General features: G+C 34.6%; 1 pseudogene; it reads left to right on the top strand.

The window, feature by feature from the left end:
* The first annotated feature begins 250 nt into the window (after positions 1-250).
* On the top strand, positions 251-846 carry LOC112692916 (annotated as a pseudogene).
* The last annotated feature ends 5,937 nt before the right edge of the window (positions 847-6,783 follow it).

Genomic DNA, 6,783 nt, shown 5'->3' on the forward strand with positions numbered 1-6,783 from the left:
TGAGAATTTTAATGAATAGCCCTTGGTTCGTTGACGGAACATTTAAAGTTGTTCCAACAATATTTTTTCAATTATTTACCATACTAGGACACACCACACAGACAACAAATGTAACCGATCAAGTTATTGGACTTCTGTTAGTGTACGCATTACTAGAGTCAAAAGAAGAAGCAGCGTATTCAAAAGTATATGAAGTTATACTTTCAGAGGCAAAACAATTTGGAATAAATATTTAAAACCACAATTTGTGATGACTGATTTTGAACAATCAATTATAAATGCGATGATTAAAATAATTGGAATTGAAATACACACTTGTTTATTTCATTTTTGTCAAAGTCTTTATCGTCGTATACTGGCAGAAGGGTTACAAAATCAATATAATGATCCAGAAAATCGTAACATAAGGATCACAGCTCAGATGACCGGTGCTTTAGCATTTGTGCCGACAGAAAAAGTTGTCGAAACGTTTGATGTTTTATTAGAACAAATACCAAACGAGTATATGCCAATTGCAGAACATTTTGAGGTAAATTATTTTTTAATATTAATAAAAAAATATTCAAATTTTAAATTTTAAGTATAACTTCAATATTTAATGTAGATAAATTACATCCGTGGGAGGCAAGCCAGAGGTCGGAGGAAAGGAACAACCCAGATTCCCCCTAAAACTGTGGAACCAGTACCATACAGTACTCCAACAATTGGCAAGAACAAATAATTAGTCAGAAGGCTGACATAATCGGTTCCAAGTGGTTGTTGAATGACAACATTCTAGCGTATACACATTTTTCAATAAACTTGGAAAAGAACAAGCTGATATTGAGTGCATGTTACGACAACTGAATCTAGGACAAAAAATAAGGAAATATCGTAATAAGGTACAACTAAAAATAGAGGAACGAATCTATAATATTGCTTCTAAATATGACGAATTTGTTAATAACAATGATATTATTGCATACCTGACGGCCATTGGTCATAATTTAAAATTTTAATACTCTTATTTGTTTATAGTAATTTTTTTTATTTATACATTTTAAAATTGACAATAAATCATTTCTGTTTTGTATTGGGGGAATATAATTTTTAAAAAAATAAATAACTTTTTGAAAAAATAATATAGTGAAAAGGAATTTTTGGGAAAAATGGTATTGTAAAAAAGAACGTTTGGGGAAAATGGTATTGAGAAAAAAAACTTTTGGGAAAAAAAAAATGTGATTAACATATTGGAAATAGTGTCTCCCTACCAGTTTGGCGCAAATCAAACTAATGCCTTTAATTCCAATTCCAATTTACAAGAGTAAATGCTCCGTATACATTAACTGCTTGTCCGTTGACCATTTTCCTTTTCTTCTGTTAGTTTAACATGTTATTTTTATATTGGATGCAGCTTTCATTATCTATCGTTTGAAACGTTACGAATCTGTTGCTTACCGTCTATCTGAGGTACATGGTGGAGGAAGTCGGTCGAAACTAACGTTAACGGTGAATCCTGAGCGAGTTTTTAAATGATAGTATTGGTACTGGAAGTGTAAACGAAATATTTTCGTATTGTTACTAAATTAATAACTCTGTGTTCACATTATCTTGCCACCAGTGATAGTGGACTGCATGTGCGGGTAAACATTGTTGTATACGCGTAAAATATACGATGTGCGTTTTACCGTACACGCGGTAACGCAGCTAACGAATGGTACGCGACGTCGCGACGAGGTATACCTAACGCGGTTTGTGAGATAATGACGTGAAATAAAATCGTCGGCGCACAATTGAAACGGCGGTACGACGCGTACTTTAAACGATAGTTGAACGATGGTTACAATTATTGTACGACCGCGGTTCGACGATGACTTGAAAATCAGAAACAGAATACATATACTGAAGTGCATTACTGTACTGTTACGATAACGGACGCGGACGGGAACGCGTACGTGCAAGTGCACGTCTGACTCGGTTCGCGTCACGTCGTCGTGCGCGCGATGTACCCGTACGCAAGGGCGGAAATAGGAGGTGGAAGACGGGGATTCATCTCCAGGCATAACATTTTAGAGGGTGTAATTTTTGTAATTGTTAACAACTAATTTGATATTTCTAAATTTGTTAAATACTGTTATTAGTTTAAAACTCAATAGGTATGATTGTTTATTATTCGAAAACAATTCTCTAGAAGAATATTTGATCATTGGTCCATGATGGGACTTAATTTTAACATTTTCCCCGGGCGTGAAAATTCCTAATTCCACCTCTGACCGTACATACGATGCGCGCCGTTGCGCGGGTATCACGAGAAAATTGAATTATGATCGCGGCGGCAGCAGTTGCCGGATTATAAATGGTCAGAGGTAGAACTAGGAATTTTTACGCCCCATCGTAGACCAATAATCAAATACTCTTCTCGAGAATTTTTTTCTAAAAATTAATATATAATCATGTTTATTGAGTTTTAACCTAACAACAGTATTTAACAAAGTTAAAAATATCAAATTAGTTGTTAATAATTACAAAAATTACACCGTCTACAATTTTACGCCCGAGAATGAATCCCCGTCTTCCACCCCCTTTTTCCACCTATGTATATATATGTGTGTGTGCGTGCGTGCGTGTGTGTACGGTAAACAATAGAATTGCGTGCGTATAGTGTCGTGTATAAGGTGTGTACATGCACGCGATATGTATACGTATAGACGACTGAAGCCGGTAAACGTGCAACCGTCGGCTCGAATGACGGATGAGGTCGGAACTTTCGGCTCGAGTTTGTGCACAGCGCGCGCGTCTAATGGAATAATTTAGACTGATGAGCGCGGAGTAATTAAAAAAACGTTGGTTCTTCATCACTGTCAGACCCATCGCGGCGGTCGTCGTTGTATTTTGTATCTTTTTTTTTCAGGTTTTTTTTTTTTTAGTTTCCCCTTCTTTTTGTTTACATTCCCCTACACCATGCGCGTTTATCTATTCCGCCAGTCCCTTCGTACTGTCTCGCGCACGTGCGCGCGCGTACACGCACACATACGTGTAACAAACTGTGATGTTATAATAACGTATGCGGTGCGTGTCTGTCACGCTAGTGGCACAGTGCGATACATAGTAGGGCTTCAAACCATAATGATTTTTTGTGGTTAGTGGTTTTAGTTTATCTATTATTTTATTCGGTTTTAAAAACTGATTCGTATTGATCTTATATCTTATAATAGTTTTTTAAAACCGGTTAATTTTGTTCTTTTAAAAAAATTAATTTTTTTTTAAAAATTTTATACCTCATTATTCATTGTCATAATTATGAAATAATTAATTAGAAAATTCAACTATCAAGAGATATTCTTAAAAAAAGTTCAAAATTAATATATTTATAATACACAATATATAATATGATACACATTTTTAAGTTTTTATTACAATACTGAATATACTAACATACATAATGAACAACATAACTGCAATATTTATTATCGAGTAAGACAAAAAAAAAACCATATTTGTTCAAAATTTTGAAAAAATTTACAAATATTTGATACAATTTAAGATAACACCATCCTCCATTAAAAGTGGTATTTTAACAATAAACAATGTGGTTTCTGGTTGTCAATTTATCGTGTTCACGTATTATCTACAGTAGAATGGGGTTACGAACAGTAGTCCCACTTACCAACTGTTCAATTTTTATCATTCAAATTATTTTATATTTATCTAATAATTTTTACCTGCCTTTTGTCAAACAAAACAAGCTGACCAACTTAACAAAATGTGTAAAAACTAAAATTAAATACTAATTATTTTTCATTAAAAATGTATTTATTTCTGTCCGAAAACGAAAAATATTTTTCTGGTTAACTATTTCGTTTTCGTTCTATAAAATTAGTAATTGTAATTGTGGTTCAATTTTTGTTTTCGTTCATACACATTTTTCCGATAAATAAAATAAACTGTTATAACCGGTTTGAAGCCCTGATATATAGTACATGTATAATACGCGATATTTAATATGCACACTTATGTTGTGCATATCAAATTTGTGCACTTATCGTTGGCAAAACGACGAGTGTGGCCAACTAGGCCACAGTATAGTCCTTAATATAGTTGGATTAGTTAGGCTGGAGGATTTGATGTGTGATGGGTTGGTCTTGATGGCCGGAAAACCCAAGAAGAAGAAGAAGCCATGATATCCAAAATGAAATTCTCAATATTGTATCCAATTCAACTACAAAAGTCATAACAAATGAAATTAGAACACGTGGAACGTATTCGTTAATATGTGACGAAGCTCTTTCATTTAAAGAAGAACAATTGAGTTTGGGCGTAAGATATTGTAATGGATTTAAAGTATGTGAATGTTTTATAAGATTTATTGATTGCTCTCAGAAAGTTTAAAAATTATTATTAGAAATTAACTAAAACAATTAGAAATAGCTGACATACCCATTGTTGCATTAAACATATATTGGTGCTAGCGTGATGTCAGGCACTGTTGGAAGACTACAGGCAAAGATTAGAGAAAAATATCCAACTACTGTATACTTTTATTGCACATAAGCTAGCCTTGGTATTTATTGACACATAAGAAATTCAATAAATTAATTTAATTTATTAGAAATTTTATGTATTCATTTTTCTCAACCATCCAGTCACAGTACATTTATTCAAATGCAAAAGAATTGGGCTTAAAACCTGATGGTCTAGATGAGCATGTAGGTACAAAAATTTCCATAATGTTAAAATTAATTATGAATCAATAATAAATGCATTAGAAGAAGAAATAAATAATAATAAAAATAAACATGCTGTTAAAGCTGTTGGTCTTTTAAATGGGAATAAAAAAAGCATAGTTTGTTTTTAATTTATTTGTATTTCACGTTAATTAACTATTGACCTATTAAGTCAATTTTTATAAAAAAAAAAAGATATGACATTGGGCAAACAAAGAAACTTCAGCAATTAGTGGTGTAATACAAATTTTTCAATAAAAAAAGGTTTGATAAGAATTTTAAACTATTGTAGGATGAAATTATTAATTTTTCATGAAAGTTTGGTATTTGTTTCAATTATAAAACCTATTGAGAATCAATATTTAATAAATTCTCTAGTGACTTCAACAATTGGAGCTCGTGGAGAAAATGTAACAATTAAAAAATATTGGAAAACTGATGTTTATAATACAATTATTGATAATAAAACTAATAAAATGAAAACTAGGTTTTTCGGTGCAAGCCAAAAATGAGCAAAATCAATTGATAACTTTTTCTGTGTTTAATTTAATAGTTCATTAGAATTCATTGAATATTATATTGATAACTTAAAAATAAATCAAATCGTGGTTAGGGAAATGATACATTTCGCTTGTTTTTACTATTCACTCATCGAGTATGACATCTAGCGTGAAGTTTCAAACAACGATTTAATATTATCACTAATAATAAGACCTTGGCCAAACATCTTTTGAACGTTTAGGATGAGACCGCTTCATACGATGCCAAAGTTCGGCTACCCCTGATGAAAGTTTGATTAAAAAATTAAGGCTTAACATAAATATTTTGTGTGTAAAAATCACTACCTCTCCCCCCTCCCCCCGGTTCAACATTGAGACCGATATTTAGATATTATGGCTTTATTAAGTATTTTAGTCACCCAACTAAATTCTTAGGACTTTGACGTCACTGCTGATAGCGAACAGTATTACATTAATAATTCTATGCGTGTTGTGCACTTAGTGGGTTGTGTAGTCGTAAATGGAGCTAGAAAAAAAAATAAAAAATCCCGACAGCAACAAAATCATAATGATAACGATAATGTGTTATGTTATTTTAGAAACAAACGTCTGTGATGTAATAACAGACGGACACCCCTCGGTACGACGACGACGCGCAAAGGGTCACCACGCGCGCGCGCGGTCGGGTCAATTATATTATTATTATTCGGCCACGTCGACAGAACGAAATCCATTTTACGTTGTTCGGTTTCGGTGAAAAAGAAAACAATTCGAAAAACCGGCGGGCTCGCTCGTTATCCCCTCTGAATGATTAAAACTCTAGTGTGCCCGCGTACGCCCTGCGGTTGAAAAGAAAAAAGTTTCGCCATGGGTTTTCTCGAAACGAGAAAAAGAAGAAAAAAAAATCGAAACAACAACGAAATGCCTCGATCGTGCGCGTCACGTGGATTCACCGCGGTGCGTTTACCGAGCGTGTAAATATTGTTATCGGCATGTTTATGCATAACGCGCGACCGATCGCGACGGAGAAGACGGAACGCGTATCGTTTTATCGCACGAAGACGGGTCGTACAACTGCGGCAGATAATGATCGCGGTCGTGGACGCGTGGCGTGAGTGGGCGCGAAAACGCGTCAAAGACGTGTCACGTCGTGCGGATCCTGTCGCCCTCAAGATTCAGCGATACGCGCGTGTACGAGACACCATCTCTGCACCGCGTTCGCGAACCCATCGCCAATATCTTCGTGGTCGGTAAAAAGGGTCCGGGTTACGATTCGCGCTAAGCGGTGCACGCGCAGTGCCGTATTTACAGGTGACGGGACCCTCCCAATTGGTCCCATATATAACCATCTAAACCGTCTAATATACGTATATAAATATTTATATTATTATTATTAATATTATTCTGCGTTAATACGAGTTGCAACCGCATAAAATGTTTTTTTTTTTTCATAATTTATCATGCTTGGTTGCTACTTGTCGGTCGAAAATCGATAAGATTCTTTTAGAGTCCATTGTTTTGGACTGTTAAGACGTTGAGTGCCTCGGTGCAATCGACATGCTTATCCCGTGTAGTCGGCG

This window comes from Sipha flava, unplaced genomic scaffold, assembly GCF_003268045.1.
Source record: "Sipha flava isolate LNK unplaced genomic scaffold, YSA_version1 78_pilon_pilon, whole genome shotgun sequence".
NCBI lineage: Eukaryota > Metazoa > Arthropoda > Insecta > Hemiptera > Aphididae > Sipha > Sipha flava.